The sequence below is a fragment of the Dromaius novaehollandiae genome, chromosome 9 (genome assembly GCF_036370855.1).
Source record: "Dromaius novaehollandiae isolate bDroNov1 chromosome 9, bDroNov1.hap1, whole genome shotgun sequence".
Lineage (NCBI taxonomy): Eukaryota > Metazoa > Chordata > Aves > Casuariiformes > Dromaiidae > Dromaius > Dromaius novaehollandiae.
This window is the reverse complement of record NC_088106.1, coordinates 6,797,544-6,815,826: the sequence shown is the minus strand read 5'-3', so window position 1 is coordinate 6,815,826 and position 18,283 is coordinate 6,797,544.

Here is an 18,283-nt window from a genome sequence, read left to right as displayed (position 1 = left end):
CAGTAACAGAGAAGCTAAGAGTATATAATATAGTACCTGGAGGGTTGGGCAAAAGACAGTCATCTCTAAATTGAGTTTCACTGGGGCAAATGGATTCTGCAACTGAATATATTTTAAGATTGGGATAGGAATAAATGCATTTTATATGCACTTATAGTGTATGTAAAGTATAGAAATAAAAAGAGTTTTTTAATTTAAATGGAGTATTTACACTGCATTTACAGTATGATTGTTAATTCTTAAAGTCACATGGGAAGAAAATATCTGAAGTACCTTAAAAGAAGAAACGGTCAGTCTTAAGAAAAATGGTGATTCTTTTCTGATTTTATATGTTTCACACCTGAAGAGGCCAGCTGTAATATAGGTTGCAAGCCAGGAAGCAGAGTCTATGTTATTGTCCACATAGGTAATTAAAGTTATACTGATTAGAACCAAACTGAGCTTTTTTTAAAGCCATGGATTAGTGCTGCTCTGTGTTTTGGCAGTGCCTAACTCATTTAACACTGCAGCTACGCTGCGCTGGGCAGGCTCGCCAGCTGAGGAGCTCACTGTGGGTCCTGGCCAGCCAATTCTTTTCCCCCACAAAATAGAATTTTCTATAAAACGCCAGTTGCATTCATCTTTACTTTGAAAATTGAAAGATTCCAAACAGCTTGAAAACAGACTGATGTGAATCCTGGAATTGTCTGTATTTAGGCAGGGATTTCATGCATTTAGGTGTGCGTCCCTGGGGAGCTGGGCAAGCACCCGTGAGTGCCTGGGCACAGTGCTGCTGGCCCCTCCGGACCCCGCAGCCCCCAGGCTGGCCTTGGGCGCAGGACAGCAAGTCCGTAGCGTTTTAATACAGCTGAAATTACATCTCCCGCCCCCGTTCATTTTTCAGAAAATGTTTTTGTTGCAATTTTCCAGATCAGTTTATGAGAGACCTCCCACACATGGAAAATTTCAATGTCTGACAAAAAAAAAAAAAAAAAGCAATCATTTTTAGGAGAAAGAACTAAGCAGCTGTTGTCAGAGTAGTGCTACCAGCTCCACATAGGCTATTTATGTATGAGCAGACAGAGATTTTTCTGCACCATCAATCTCTATCGTCTCTGCTGCGGCAAAACTCTGACTGACTTCCCTTAAAAAAAAAAAAAAAACACAGGATTTCACCAGTCACCACTAGTAGATGTTACTCTTAAACATCCTTGCATGTCTAGAGGCTCTTTGTTTGCCTGCCCTTCTGGCCTATGCCATCAGAAAGCAACCTTGTCATGCATCTAAAAGTACTAAGTTCAGAAGTAAAAAGGTAAATAGGAAATACCTGAAAATGTGTTGGGATACTAATGCATATAATAGAGCCAGCATTTGGCAGGTATTAAAGGAGGCACGGACTCTACATAGTTACATAACATCAGCACAAAGTAATTAGAAACAGAGAGGACCATGGAAAAATAAATATTCAAGTAATAGCTTCAATGTACGCAACAGCAGGAAATAGACTTCAGTGGTGTGAGTGATCTGATTACACCAAATATAGACAAAAATAAGGAAAAAAGTTGTTTCTTTTTAAAGATGAAAAGCAGAATGAAGAATTCTTATCGCCCAGATCAGAAAGGCTCAAATTCCTCGTCCCGCTAACCCTGCTGTGCTTCCGTATTGGGTTTCCTCTGCTCCTGTTTTCCAGCCCTCTCCGTTTCCGCTGGCCAGCCCCGGACCCCTGACCTTGAGCATTTGCAGCAGCACACAAACACCGATGTGAAATGTGCTCAAACCGCGGGGAAATGGCCGGTTTTCCTGCGGGGGCAGGCGCCGGGGCCCCTGGGGAGCCCCTCCGGGGCCAGTGAGCTGCAGTGATTCACGGGGGGCTGCTTCCTCCCCGGACCAGAGTCACGGTGACCAGGAGAACAAGCTGCCCACGTTCGCCTTCACGTGTGCTGCACAGGACACGACGGGGAGCTCAGTGGGAGAGAGCCTGGTAGCCCTGATCCTGAGCTGCTCGAACCGGATTGCTCCCAGGGGCAAAAGCAGATCTGCAGAATCGGCCCGAGAGCCCATGGGGAGTTTTTCCTGGACTTGCAGAGTCCACGCTGATCTGGAGCTCCCAGCCGCCCGGTCTGACCCGGCTGTGCTGTCTTTCCCCCCCACCAAGAAACATCGTCCCAGCACCACCACCACCACGCAGGCTGGGACGCAAGCTCCTGCATTGCCTGGGCCACCACTTACACCTAGATCCTCAGCTGCACTTAAGCCCCATCCACTGCCAGGGTCTAAATCCACTACTTATGCCCTGCTGGTGGCTTTTTTGCCTCCGAAGCCCTTTGCTCTGCGGGCTAATGAGCTCACCAAGCACCAAAGCAGCATCACCCGGGGAGGATTTTCAGTTGCTGTCCCTCCACGCTGGATTTAAACAAGCCGTTAAGAGAGAAATGTTTTACTGTTCTATTAAAAAACTTAACTTGGCAAGACTGTTTAACCCCCCCCCCCCCCCAACACTAAATCATTAAACATGATTTAAGTCTGTTACAGCATTTTTTCCATTATGTTAGGGTTTTGGTAGGGCTTTTTAACAGGAACATGTTTTAACAGGAACATGCCTCACCATGAATATGGGCCAGCCAGCTTTTTCTTTTCCCCCCCACTGCTCCATTGCATTTACAGTCGGGGCATTTGGCGGTTCAGCCACCGCATGGACTTTCCCACGGGACCATCCACCCCGAGTCGCCCAGTGCCAAAGCCAGCAATGGCTTGGCAGCTCCTTACTGGTTAGCACAGGCGCAAGGGAGGCAAAGCCCAGCACCCGCTACCAGGTACAGCCGGGTGCACAGAGAGGGGCCCAGGACCGTTGGGTGCAGGATGGCCTTTTGGTGCTCCTCCGGCCGGCCAGCCGCCACATCCGAGCCATCGCGGCTACCTCTGCACCTTTCGTTTCGGAGTTAGCTTTGGAACAGCTATGCAGCCAGATGAAAGATTGAATCAGGCAAAATTAGCCTGGTTTATTTTCATTAGCTCCCCCTGTGCGGCGCTGGGGAAAGCCGTCTTCGCTTTTGCAGCAGCCAAGCTTGTGATGCAGAAATTCTCTCATTATCTCTCTGCCCTTTGCAGCGGGCTGCTTAACGCCAACCAAATGAGGGCCCTGAAGCGACACAGGCGTGAGGGTGCTAGGTGGGGCTGCCAGAGCCGGGGTAGCCGCCGGCCCTCCTGCGGGTGCCGTGGGGTGAGAGGGGCCGGGAGCCCCTCATTGCAGCTACGCTCCATGGACAACTGCTCCTCAGTCGGGACAGAGCAGGTGGTCTGAAGACACCCTTAATTCTCAGTTCTGTTACGTTTTCTCCCCAAAATGCTTCCCTCAGCCCTTCTCCTGCCATTGCATTTAGGAAACGTTTGCACGCTTGGGAGATAAAGGCCCGGAGAGGCCGTCGGTGCTGTCCTGGGCCGGCACAGGCACGCTGCCCAAGCCGGAGCTGCCGTCCATGCACAGGCTCCTTCCCTGCCCTAGGTTTGCCCCACGGTTTCCCCAAACGGCAGCTCCGGCCCGGCTCGCAGCAAAAGCCCGGAGCAGCTCCGCCGGCCCGGCAGAAGGTGGAGCCAAACCAAGCGGTTATTGCACAGCCGCCAGCCCTGCGCGCTGCTCCTCCGCGGGAAGGACGGACGGACGGACGGACGGTCCACCCTCGGCATGGCCATCAGTGTCTTGGGGCAGCAAGGATTTTGCTTGGGGGAAAAAAAAAATACATTATGCTCGGCTGTATTACCAGCAAGCTACTTAACCTGCCTAACTGAGCGTGGGAACAGGGGATAATCATGTTTCCTGGCCTTAAATCAGGCCCCCATCAGCAGAGAGGTGGCAGCTTCTTCCAAGGTGGGGGGGGAAAGTAGGAAAAACATCTTCCAGTGCTGCCAGTGAGGGCACGGGGCGAGAGTGCCGCTCTGCCATGGGGAGCAGGGATGCGGCCAGCCTCGGCAGAGCCTTTTTTTTTTTTTTTTTTTCTTTTCTCCTCCCTCCCAATATAATAAAGCATCTCAAAGCGACCAGCATTTCTGCAGGCATGGCATTATCCGTTGCAGAAGCTGATCGCAGTGTTGGTGATGCAGCATGACGCTTTGCTGCCCGCCGGCGCGAGACTCCTATAGCAGTGGCTAAATCGCTTCTTCTCGGCCAGCTGGTGGGTCGGGTAGGTCGGTAATGAAAAAAACCAGGACGTGGCGGGCCTGAATGGAAATTGCTCTCCTTTTTCTGATCTTAAGCTGAAAAGCACGACTTAGAAATATGATGATGAGCCGGAAAAGCAGCTGTGTGCACAGGTGGGAAAACGCCTGGCCGAGGACGAGCGCGGAGAGCGGCTGCGGTTCCCGGGGGCTGCTCGCGTGCCAGGCGTGAGCAGCACACACCTCCCCAGCGAGGATGCACTCAGAAGTGCACCGACGGGCGCAGGCGCTGGGAATTTGCTGATGGTTTGGAAATCCGTTTGCACTGCAGCTGGGACTGGCCTAGAAATACCTGCTCACGCCTTATCGGAGTCCCTGCATACTGCACCACAGCGAAGGGCCCGTACGGCCAAGGTGTGACCAGGCGAGGAACCTGGTGCAGCACTGCTGTGCCGGCAGAGCTGCATTTATGTTTATAAGATCTGCCCAGCAATGACAAGCACAGCAGCTCACCCGGGTTTCAAGCATCGCTCGATGGTGCCAAGCAGTCGAGGCCGAGGTTCCTGCTGGTGCTCGTAGCTGCACCCAGCCTGGCCGCAGCTGCTAAATGCCAAGGTCGCCGATGGAAAAGCCCCTCAGTGACAAGCCTGATGGGATCAGTGGCCCTGCCGGCTCAGGGACGGGATGGTGTCTTTGCTCATCATCTTGTCTGCTCAATGAATGCAACGAGCCTCCCAAGAGCAGCCTGGGCCTCCCCTGGCCTTTAGCCGCTGCCCGGAGCGTCTCTCACTGGAGCAGAGCGGGACGGGCGTCCCCAGGCTCAGTGCCGGCAAGTCCCTTTGGAAACGCCGGCACCAAAACCAGATGCCGTCCCAGACACGTCCAAAACCCCCGTCAGCTCCGCATGCATCCGCAAAGCCGTCCACCCCGCTGGCGCCGGCTCCCCGGGAATGGGGCTCTGCGGGGCTTGCATGCAGCTGGAGGATTTTTGGGTTCAGCCACACCGCCTTGCAAACAAATCGAAACTTGATTTTAGCAATTAAAAATTCAAAGAGGGATGCAGAATTATGGAGAAGAGTTAACGGTCCAGCTACTTTCCAGATGTGCACAATATGCTTTTGCAGCTGAGTCCATTTTCCATAACTGAGTCTACATTTCCCTGGACATTTTTCTTCCCTAACTTCAGGCTGGAGAGTGTGGGTATTTGCACGCACGTCCAGTTGCATTTTTAGATTCCTCCTTTGCTGCTGTTTCTGAAAACACTGATTTCACCCTCTGGGCATTATTCACAATACTACAAAGCCCAAATATTGAAGCTAAAATGCTTCAAGGCCCAACTATTAAAAAGATAATGCTTCGATTTACTTTGTGGCATGTACAAAACTAACCACAAAATGCAAATAGTAGGAAAGTGAGAAGCAGAGCCAGGTTGCAAGCAATATCCACGTAACGGGATGTGGTTAAATTAACTGTGGCAGCACACAGCGACACAGGCAGCCACGCAATTACTTTAGGCCAAGTCTTTTAAAAGATAAAGTTGCATGAAAGAGATGAGACATCCCAGCTCGGGCTAGAAACTCCCCGAGACGAAGCACCTTTTTGGCCCGGCGATGTTGGGGGGAGGCGGCGGCGATGCCTCGCGCACTGGCGGTGCTGCGGCCGCGGGACTGTTTCTTGGTGGACTGCCCAAAATCAGAACATTCCTTGGAAACGCCTCGATTTTGGTGAAATGCTGGCGTAAGCGGTGCAGGTTGCCTCCCATATCCATTTACCTGGGCAGTTGCCAGTGAATCTGAATCAATCCATTGTGAATCTGCAATGCCGACGCTTTCCGACCATCGTGGAGCGGGCGAGGAAGGTAAATCCACGAGAAGGTGGATACGGCAGCAACATATCCTCCTTGGTGCAGCAGCACCCTCGGACGCCGTCGCGCACACATTTCACTGCAATATGAGTGCATTAAATCTGTGTTTATGACCTCTGTGGTCACCATAGCAGGAGGAGATTACGCCACCCTGATGCTCAGTGAGAGGGACCAGGACACACAGAGGGTGGTTGATGACGGGTGGACTTCGGTGACCCTCCCCATGGTCTCCACCAGCGCAATTTGGGCAGAGGCGTGAGCACGTGCAAGCAAAAGCAGGCAGCAAAATTAAGCAGCGTTACCCTGATGGGAGGGTGTTTGCTGTGATTTGTTTTGCAGGTGTCTAGCAAAGCAGAAGGGGAAGAAGCGTGGAGCGAGCCCGGCAGCACAGCAGGAAAATGGGGTCTCCAACAACCTCAGCGATACGTACTTCTCTGTGATCAGGGCGGGTGATGGACCCTGGACGTGAAGCAGCCAAACCCTGGCTCCATTTCTTCGTGCTGCCAAGGAAGCGCCTTTATGGCTGCGTTTCTTCGTTCCTCCCCGCAGCCGGGGCGGCAGAGCACCCCAAACGCGCTGGACCAAGCGAAACGCCGGCTCAGCCCCAAGCGTTTCCCTCCCTTCAAGCCTCCAGCAGCCTCTGCCCCATGGGGCTGCCGGGCTCGGCGCGGGCGGTGATTCCTCGCCGTGCTGCTGAGCCTCCACGTTCAGCCACACAATGGCCAAATCTGCATGGGAAACAGCCCCAAAAGCTGCTGTTCTCAGCCCAGGTTGAAACAAGGCTCATGCAATCGCACTACCTGCCCATCGGGCTTCTCCTCAGAGCTTCTGGACCTATTGGCCAGTTTTCCTGCAAACTGGACACGCAGTAGCGCTCTCTGAGCTGGTTCCTTCTCCTAGATGTCAAGAAACCCACGACTAGGGGAGAAGGAAAGGGAAGACAACCCGGGAAGGCGGACTCCAGCTTCGCTGCCTGTGAAAACCGGCTCCTCGAGGAACTGGCCTGTCGGTCTGTCCGTCCCCAGCCCCCAAAGGAGCTCTGGGGCTTCTCCATCACCTTACACCGGAGACGACCCAGAGGCAGCGGTCTCGGAGGCTGCACCAGCTTTAGGAAAACTGACAGCTGCATTAAGTGAGAATAAATGCGGAAACACATCCGAAGGATTCCCTTTCTCCTGGCTGAGGGGGAATGGATTGGGGGTGAGGTTTAGAGGCCAGACAGCTCCAAATGTCCAACATCTCTCAACAAGCAGGACACCACGAGGTGCAAAGCAGGGAGAGAAGCCCCTGAGGTCATCTTCAAGAGCTGCAGACAGGAGATCTCCTTGGGCAGAGGAATTACTCCCACCTCGTTGTCGCTTACATGATCTTTCTGTTTGGCAAAACTTTCCCATCTGGCGAGCTGAAAAACTCAGGTGACAAGACAAGTCCCATGAAAAATCCTTGCCCAAGGTTTTTTTTTTGGTAGAAAAAATGTTTCCCTCAAAAAAGGCTGAAACCGATTCAAAACATTTTTTAACCAATTTGCATTTTGGACTTTAACGCTTTTTAGCAGTTTTTAAGAAAAAAACAAAGTAACATGACAATTCATCCCATTATTCATATTTATTTGTGCTAGCTTTGTACCTTCATGCCAGTCTTTCAAAACCAGTAAATGAAATGCCTGCCTGGAGAGCTTGCAAAGACCAAAAACTAGCTTTTAAAGGGAAAATTGACAGCAGATAACAATGAAGACTTTTTTTCCCTGGGAACTGACATTTTCCTGTGAAATGAAAAAAATGTCATTTTCGGGAAGAAAGACACTTGGCCCACCGCTCCCAGTGCAACATCATTTCGCGAATGGAGGGGACACCTCGCAGGGGGAAGGTGGTGCCCAATTCTGCAGCCCACCCTGAGCTCGCAGATGTGCCCTCCTCCCGCGCCGTCCCCGCTGAAGAGAAGTGATTGATTCTGCAATATTACAGCCAGATCTGCAGTCGCAGCTGGCAGCTCCGGGGAAGGCTTTACTGCTGACTCCTCGTAAGTCCTGAGAGATTTGGAGCAATTATTTTTCCTTAAGAAAATAGATGAATTAATTCTTCTCCTAGGGCTACAGTTAGTTTCTAGTCAACTGGTGTTTTCAGATGATTTCAGAAAGCAAATAAGACTGTCGAGGACGATCATTTTCATAATCATTCATAGCCATATTTTCCAAGTGCACCATCAGCTTTTCAGAAGAAAATAGACCAGCTTTCCAAAGTGCTCGGTGGGTGCTGCTGGGTGCTGCAGAAAACAGGGACATCGTCTTGTTGCTTCAGTGAAAAGCAGCAGATTTTGCACAGACCGAACACTTGGGAGACGTATGCCAAACACACGCTTGCCCTGGGTTTTAGCTGCATTTTCCCTTCTGAAACGCTACATTTATAGCTCCAAATATGAAGTGATGAATCCAGGAAAGAGAACATGAGGATCTAAAAAAATGGATGAAAATTCATGACATGATTCCCATACACAGTCACGCTTCTGATGCCAATAAAACCTCTCCTTTAAGTCTCAGAAAAATAAGTGCAAGCACTTCATTTCACTTGCGATATGCAAAGACAGACTGAGAAGGCTTCGTGAAGCGGTTCGATGACCGAGTTAAGAAAACCCCTTCCCTTATGCGATGGAAGAGCCTCCTGCGGAAGGTGCTGTAGAACGAGCTCTCGCAAAATCGCCAGAGTTTCTGCAACACAATTTAGCATAAATTGGTTTAATCAGTGAGAATTAAGCAGAAATACAACCTAAAAGGCCTCTTTCACATTTGAATGCCAGACTTGCACATCAGCAATGCAGATGGCTCTTCTTTGTAATGGTTATGCAGATTATCAAACGGGCTGATGTCTTCGCTGTGGAAATATATAAGCTAACATTTAGAAAGCAGCTTATTTATTTAACCTTCTCTGTTTGACTTTATAAGAACTTACATTTGGCGGGGGAATCGTGGCCGAGTTAAAATCGGTGGAAATTCGGGCCACCAGCTCCACGTGGCAGTGTTTCACCCACTGAAAGGAGAGAGTCTTGGGTGGATGATCAAGACCCAGATTGGATTTTTATGTATGTTTTTTGTTATCTGTTACCTAAATTAAGAGAGCACAAAACTGGGAAAAAAAGTGCCATTGGCTGGGAAGGGGCCAAGAGGGAGGAGAGGTTGGGATGCGATGGCGAACGGTACCTTGGGCAGGACAACCACCACTTCCACCTGAAAACCTTGCCTGCAATGACTCTGCCCTCTCAGCATATCTTCCACTTCTCTAGTCTCTCCTTGGAGGTATTTTTTTTGGAGGATCTACCTCATCCGTTCGCCAGCTTGGCCATTTTCTTTGAAAGCTCCCCGCGGCTGCCTCGATGTCTCGCGTCCAGCCCAAGATGACCAGGCCTTTCCCCAAAACCGCAGTCGTGAAAAGCTGGGGAGGGAAACTTGCACAAGCAGACAAGAAACGTTGCCTTAGCTCAAAAACCTGAAGGCTGGGGGAGGATTTGACTGCTGTTTATTAGCATATAGGGGATAACAGCAGGAAAAGAAAATAGCAGGCACACGGGTTGTTTTTTTTTAGGAGAAACAACTGAAGTCTGTTTAAGATAAACAGGAGATTGTAAATATTTATCCATATTTTACAACACACAGCCTGGCATTTTTTCCCTCCCTTTTTGGCCCACTTGTGCCATCCCTGGAGCTGGGATTGCAATGCCGAGGGCCGAACCGGGAGCGCACGAGCGTTCGTCTCGCTGGCTTTCGTCTGCGAACCAGCGCCTGGCCTTTGGCTCCAGCCTTTCTTTAATTTGTGCTCCACTCCGGCAAACGAAGCACCTCAAAACAGTAATGCTGCTACTTAAGACAACATGAGCTGTGGCCCAATAAAAAGGAAACGCTTTCTGTTGGCCCGGATGGTTTCTGAGCAGGTCCCTGCTTTGGCCCTGGCTCCATCCACCGAGGGCCAAATCCCAAGCGTGTCCGTGTCCCCCCATGGCTGGTGCTGAGCTGCATAGGAGGCCCCAGGCTCTGCACCCAGCACTGGCACCCCAGGGGAAAAGATTGGTCCGGGGACATAGCCAAGCAAGCGTGCATGCACGGCCTGGTGCGCAAATATGCGTGAGACAGACTGATTCACCCACTCGGGGAAGAAGATGCTGATGTTCCTGGCCCCTCTGAGTTTACTTTGTGGTTGATGATTTTGTTATTACTGTCATCAAGCACCCTCAGACATGTCCAAGCATGCTCTGGTGCAAACTACAGCAGGGTTGCCAAGCAAACTATTAGTTTCTTTAACTGTTCCTTACAGAAAGAAGTGTCTTCGGGAAGCTTTGACAGGACGGCACTGTGGTCTCCAGCAGAATTTGGGGTCGGGGCACCAAAGAGACTGAGGCGGCCAACTGCAGCTTGAGTGCGATTGAAATGCCAAAGACGGAAGGAGGTGCCCTGAAGCCAAGGAAGGACGTTAAGGCAAGACGTCTCCACGCAAAAAGCTGCGTGGGGATGTGGAAGAGCTGCCAAAGGAAGCATGCGATGGATAGTTAATTCAGGAGAGAGCTGGAAGAGGCAATCCTGGGCAAATCCAGGTGCTCTGGTGACGGCTCGAGGCCCCACGGCCGCCTCCTCGTAAGACTGAGCCGCACAAGTTGGACTCGGCCCCGCTGGCTTCCGAGGATCTCGATCCTACTGGCTGGATTAAAAGATAAATCTCCATTAGCTGTTCAGAAAACACAGCATACGAGACACAGCCGACAGCAATTTTAAATATATTCCCAGGCTGGTTGGTTATAATTCCTCATAAACCTGCAAGGCGTCTTTAACCGCAGGGCTCAAAGCAGTTTATAAACATCAGCTCTCATAAAGCCCTGCTCAGGCGGATGGATGCTGTTGCACCCGGAGAAGCAGGCGGAGATTAACCCATTCGCACAGGGTATTTCGTGGCTCAGTGGAAGAATTGGCTTATCTAAGAAAAAAGACCCAAGGCCGGGCTGCAGGATACACAACGAATGGCAAAATAAAAAAAAGAAAAAGAAAGAAAAAAGGCAGAATAATCAAAAAATGACGCTGAGTCATTAGCTACAAGGCTGATGTCTTTGCTCTTGCTGAAGAGACAAGGGGTCACAAATAGCCATCATGGATAAGTGCCAGGAGAAATAGAGGTTTAATGTGACTTTTAAGGCTATTGTTGATTTATCACTTTGCAGCTTGGCCCGCACTAAGGGCTAGACCTGGGCACAAAGTCCTTAAATACTTTCTGACTGGTTTCTGCTTCAAGGGCTGGCTGCCAGGAGCTGCAGGCTGCACAGCGGAGACCTCGTCCACCCCGGGTCCGCAGGGCCCGACGCACCGCCCGCCCCGATGCCGGCTGCTGTCTCTCAGCGTTAATATCAGATTAGGTTAGAAAAATGCACGCTGGAGCAGAGGGAGAAAAGGCATGCATTACATGTTGATATGATCTAATTAGTGGCATAAATGTATCCTCCTTCTGAATGTATCTATGCTGGCTAGTGCTTTTTCATAGCTAAATAGTTTTGACAGGTTTTCAAGATAATGAAAATCTGTGTAAATAAGGACTAAATATATTTGTGCAGCTCTAAGGATAGAAGAATGAGGATGCAATCTTCAAGATGTAAACTCAAAACCTGAAAATCCCAGAACCCCAAAGTAATAAATAATAAAACAGTAAATAATAGAGAAATAAACTCTAAAGGAAACCACCTCATTTTTATCTCTGAAATGGGCTGAACACCCACCTTGCTGCGCTAAGGTAGCCGACTGTGTTTTCTGCTAGCGCAGACATTGCCTTCTGCCAAGCAGCACGAGCTCGGGGATGCTCCTTAGGTGTCACGCACCAGGGCTTTCCCTCCAAATCACATTTTTCCTGAGCACCGCTTAACAACACAGTTGAGATCACCAATAACTCCGAGCAGCTCGTGCTAACGACCACGCTGTGCTTTTAGTTTCGGTGAGCTTTCAGCTTTTGGCGAGCTCTTCCCGCAGAGCTGCTGCAGCAGCCACACCAGGTCCCCGGGCCCAAAGCCCCCAGACGGCTCTGCTGGCTGCAAGGCTCAGCTGCCTCTTCCCTCGCGCTGCTTGGCCGCCAGCTGCAATGTCGGTTTGCAATTTTCGAGAGTGGTTGGAACACCAAATGCCAAAATGGCTCGCTCCTTTCCTGGCAGGGCTGCAAAAGGAGATTTCTCCACCTGATGCCCCCACCAAGTCCTAGGTGCAGGAGACCAGCCCTGCAGTCCATGCAGCAGCTCTTCCACCTCCGAGGCAGGTCTGTGGTACAGAGCCCCACGGGGAGGGCTGTGTTTTCCCATGCTCTAGCAGTCATTAATTAATGTGCACATGCAAATTACGCTGGAAAATTGTGCGAGAAGAGACTGCCATCCAAACCGGAAAGAGAAGTGGGAGACATCTCCAATTACATGCATTGGTTGTGTCAAAGTGTGACGCTGGTCAGCTCGTTAGGTGCAAGGAGCCACTCCAAGTGCAGGCTGCTCTTCAGACTTCCAACATCTCACGTCTTTGTGTGCCAGAGGAACCTCCCAGCTCCTGCACCCGTCTCCCGTTCCCCTTCCTTGTGACCATCACAGGCGACAGAGCCCCTCTGCGCAGCTTGCAGCATCCCCGCCGGACCCCGCGGGCATCGCATCTCGCTTTGAGTCACTGCGGAGCACCACAGACAGGGCTCTCCCCGCTCTTCGCAAGCTGCTACACAGCGTCACAAAATACTCGTCCAAACCTAGGGGCAGGACTGCAGTCCGATGCCCCATGTGCCAACCATGGACAGGAGCCTCCCAGGTCTCCCGAGCAGCTTTCCTGCCACCACAGCAGCTCTTGACCACTCATGCACCTCTTTTAGGACCACTGATTCGTGCCGGGCTGCGCTATAATTGTTTGTTCAATAAAATAACAGCGGCACACAGCTGATAAAATAATGCCTGGGAACTTCTAAACATCCCGGCATCACATGGCTTTCATGATGAAAGTCACCGATTTATTTCCCACATGGGATCTGACTCCGTTATGGCATGAAATCAACATTAAAGGGTGCAGAAGGGCCCGTGGCGGGGGGCTCAGCGCCGCAGTGGGAAGCGCTCAGCCGGGATGCAGAAGAGCAACGCGACAGCAGGGCCCCAACACCACGTCCCACCAGACCCTCACCCACCAAAGCACCTCAGCGCATGCGGGCTCTCTGCTGCCGGCACTTCGTGCCCATCGATGGGCACCGTTGTGCAATGGGGAGCACCCAATTTCTTAGCAGGATCCCTGCCCAGCTGCATGACTTGGAGCAAATTACTCAATTTTCTTGTTTCCAGCAACCTGTAAACACCAGCTTCTTACCCACATCAGAGATGAGGGTAAGAGAAAGGGTTGTGCCAGGATATGAGCGTCAGGCAGCCAAATCCCATGGATACTCAAGCATAGGTGGCATCTGGAAATACACCCTAGAAATTCGCCCTCGAACCAGACCCTGCAAGGTCTCGATCTGCACTTCACCCCTCTCCCTGCCTCAGGCTTCAAATGGCTCGTCCGGCACGAAGCCATAGCATTGCTAAAGGCTTTTGACAAACAAAAAGCATCTTGGAGAGACCTTCAAAATATAAAAACATTATTACTCAAAATATTAAATATATTAACTAATTAAAACATACAGTGGAGCAATAGTATATTTCAAATGTAAGCTGTACGGCAGTGTCCTAATCTGGATTCCCAAGGCAATGCATCTTTTTCAGTCTTCCTCAGCACAAAACCTTTCTACAGTAGATGTTGGCATTAGCACATAATAAGCAGAAGTAGCATTTAAGACAATTAAAATTGCTGTGAGGAGCCTCCGTTGTTTTCCACCATGAACACGGCTCTGTGTTTGCGTTTTAATTGGGGCCCATGATGAAAGGAGCCTGGTGTGTGCTTCACTCCTGTCTCTAGCTGCTTGATTTGCAGAATCAGAAATATGCTCCTTGTGCTCTGCATTTACATTTTGAGCTCAAACCAAGTTGTCTGTGTCTGTATCAAAAAGGAAAGACATTTAAGAGACTATCCATGCAAATAGAGCCTATGGTGCCAAAAGGGAATTTATAATTCAAGCTGCGGGAAGATTCACATCAAAGTCAGACTCCAGCAAGCCTTCCCAGTGCCCCCATGAGAGCTGCAAAACCGGCACGCATCGCTCAGGCATGCAATTAAAAAGAAATCCTGAAAACTGCCAATATTTTGAGAGGGACTGAAATGAGCAAAACTCATCGGAGAGGATGAAGTGTTACATCCCAGGCAAAAAAAAAAAAAGAAAAATTAAGCAAGAGCAGGAACACCAGCAGGCACCAACTGTAAGAGCAGAACGCTGACACGTAAAACTAATTTCGGAGCCAATTTAAGGCACCAGGAAAAGAAACCATCACTTCTGACTGTAAATCGGGAAGCACCTAGATACGAAGGGTATGAGGAGGTGCTGCACTCCCTTGTCTACCCTGAAGATCCCTCACTGGGACGATGGTCAGCTTTGACTCTTACATCCCCTTTTCTCCCTACTGCTAAGCAATTTTTTTCCCCTAGAGCAGCAGAGATTGCAAGTGCCATTGCGTTTTGGTTCAGTCTCTCCCTTGGCTGCTCACTTATATGCGGGGGGAAAAGCACAGTAGAGATCAAAAAGGAGACTAAAAGAAGATTTTGATCAAGATGTGGGTCACAACGTCCACGTGCTGTTGGAAAGGGCGGTCTTCCTGAACGAGGCTCAGAGCAATACTGCCGTGTGCAAGTGCAGGGCACTACCTGCCTTGACTACAGCAAGTTTTTCTCATGAATCACCTTCAGCAGTTACACCTGGTGGGAGACTCCCCAGGAGTCACCCCTCTGCGGAAGATGCTCGGAGAGGTGGTCTGAGCGACTTGGCTTGTCCCGTTTTCCTCCAAACAGCAGGGCACTGGGGGCTGCGGAAGCACTGACCATGGGGCTTGTGAAATACCTCTAGACTGCAAGGGGTTTTGCCCAGTCAGGGCACTAATGTCCATCACCTGGAGTAAAAAGAAATAACACTAAAAATAGCATAGCATCATCTACACTGCAGCGTCTCCATGCGCTATAACCGCTGATGGAAGAAACTCAGAGTCACAGAGCAGTTGGGGGTGGCAGGGACCTCTGGAGATCATCTGCTCCAACCCCCTGCTCCAGCAAGGTCACCTAGAGCAGGTTGCCCAGGACCATGTCAAGTCGGGTTGTGCATATCTCCAAGGATGGAGACTCCACAACCTCCATGGGCAACCTGTGCCAGTGTGCAGTTGCACTCACAGTAAAGAGATGTTTTCTTGTGTTTGAGTGGAATTTCCTGCGTTTCAGTTTGTGCCCATTGCTTCTTGTCCCATCGCTGGGCACCACTGGGAAAAGCCTGGCCCTGTCCTCTTGACACTCTCCCTTGAGATATTTATATGCAGTGACAAGATCCCCTGGAGCTTTCTCTTCTCGAGGCTGAACACCCCCAGCTCTCTCAGCCTCTCCTCATGTGAGGGATGCTCCAGGCCCTTCATATCTTTGTGGCACTACTACAATCTCCAGAATGCAAGAGCACAAAAATAGCCATTCTGGACGTACGACCATTGATCTGGACTTTGACACCGCCCCATCACTAAGAAGAAAAGCAAATGGTACTACTGCAACTGTTTGCAGCTTGGGCACTCCCCCAGTGAAAGATACCCTCTCCCAGGGATGTGCCTGTAGCTGGGCTGTACCAGCGTTTGGGAGGAAGCTCCAGGATGGCGAAGGCCGCCTCGTATGGGTGCCAAGCTGCTCGCTTGCATTTTCCAGCGGTGCAGAGGGGTAGCTCCCTGCTGCCACCCCTTTAGCTGGTCACTGCAGGGCGGTGCGCTGCTCTGGCCTAGCATCTCATAGCCCTTCTGTATTATATCATCGGATTTTCTAACCCAAATCCACCAAGCGTTATCCTCTCTTTCCTTCACCTTCAAATGCAATGGGGACACTTCCATTTTTCTGATTCCACCGTAACTTTTTTTTCTTAATAATGAATAAAGAAAAAGCAATATCTGACGATCTTTCCTTGTGCTAATAGCACTTTGAGTTTTCCCTCCTTTAAGAAGTTCAGGCAGGCCTCAATTGGGGAAAGAGGTGAACATTTGTCTAGGTGAAACTTTGCATGCTGTTGTAGTCATGCTGTCCGCGTAAGCGATACTGAAACCCTGGGACTAGGATTTTTTATTTCTCATATAAAGGACTGTTTGAAAGAGTGAGGGAGACATCAAAGCCCTGTGGAGCACAGGAAAATGCGGAGTGGCAAATGGCTCCTTGAAATGTGCAGCATTGGTGTTATCATCTACTTAACTGGCCGTGGTCACCAGGACAGCAGGGGAAAGGGAGCAGGGAGGTCAGCTGGTGGGACGTGAAGTGCTGCCACTTGAGGAGTGCTCTGGGGAGGAGCTGCCCCCGCACTGGGGGATGCTTTTAATTAAGTCATATCACTACAAGGTTCTTCTTGATGAAATGCCAAAAATTCAAGCCCTAGCTAATGAAACAAGCTCTTCAGGTGAGAGGTACACAGTGTAACCAGAGGAAATTACTCAATGAACTGTCCTTGACCCATCAACAGAACTACTGAATATCTTCAGCTGGAGAAGATGCTTGCTCAAAAAAAAAAAAAAAAAAAAAAAAAAAATCCTGTTTTTTCCCCCCAGGGCTCTGACGACCTCTCAGAGGGCACTGCCTGCCCTCCCCTGCAGCGTGAAGGAGCAGGTCCTTGCCCAGAGCCCACTTGCTCGATGAACCTGCTCCTCGCTCCTTCTGGATTTCCACGCAGAGGGCACCATGCAGGCGGTGGCCACGGCAGGGCATGCCCCAAACCTTGTGTCACCAGGGTGAAACTCTGCCCTTGGTAGATGTGTTTCCCGGTTCCTTGTGGATTCGTTCCACAGGAGCTCAAAGGAGAGCACTAGAAAGGCTGAGCATGGTTAATTAAATAACATCCATCTGAGCAGAAACATAACCAGTCTCCGATGGAGTCATCCCTCAGTTAATTCCAAAAACACCCAGAGGAAGCAGACGAGCTCATGCGGTGACGCATCCTGAAGGTGCTACTTGGGGTGCCCAGGATTTCAGGACACTCTTGCAAGGCAAAAGAAAGCCTTTTTCCATGCGTTGCTTGGCTGAATTTCTTTAACACATCACTCGGTTGTTTTCTGCAGCACTGAAACATGTGGTTTGTGCTTTGCCCACTAAGTGGAGCTGAGGGCTCTCGCATGCGTCCTCGCCGGTGCTGGTGCCAGCAGGACATTTTTCTCCCTCCCAGTAACACAGTGGCCAAGTCACCTGGGGGTCCCAGCAGGGGTGCTGGGGCCTGCTGGGAAGGACTGGGGCTCTGCTGACGTCTGGCACATGTGTCCCCCACCCCGACAAACCCCACGCTCACCCACGGCTCATCCACAGGTGGGACAAGGTTGGTGGTACATCATCATTTTCTTCCCTGTGAAGGACACAAATTTTGGCTATTTCCCCTTTTGCTATTTGCAGGACGTATCTCTCTGGACCGGATCAGCTCAGCTCAGCGCGAGTCACTGCGTGAACGTATTTGCTTTCAGATGGCAATGAATGACAGAGTTTGCTCTGCTTTAACGTTTCTTAATGGATTAGCCTTTTCAAGAATTCTGTTAAACCTTACCAATATTCACAGATAGAGAAATAAACCCCTCTTAACACAGATACTTTGCAGGCACAATCTAAAAGAATCTCCTCATTATTCTCTCCTCTGTTTTTTTCTATTTTATATAAACAACCTATAAATGACTTTGGTATGATATAGCCCGTCAGCTACAAAAATATTCCCATTATTCATCATGAAGATCAATTCTGCTGTTAAGATAGAGTATCTGCTTTGCTAGAGGGCAGGAGAACACCAAACACCAACCCAATTTTGTACATACCTAAGCTGCAGTTGAGCTGGAGTTTGGGAAAGGAGCTAACTGTCAATTCATACATGCAACACTACCATTACCACCTGCCAAAGACCACATCAGAAATAACCTCAGCGGAGAGCAGAGCAGGTCTCCAGAGAGGACGTGGAAATAAACCAGGATAAAATTACAGCTTTACAAAATTCATTGCATTAGCTTGCAATGGAAAGATAATTAGGAAATTGTTTTTATACTGATGATTCATATCTAGTTGGGCAGCAGCTATGTCAGGAACGTAACTTTAATTTAACCTAATACTGCAGCACTGAAATGCATTTTGCAGCGTTTTTATGCCCAGCACTGTCATACTCCCAGAGCACTTAATCTCCCTCCCCATCC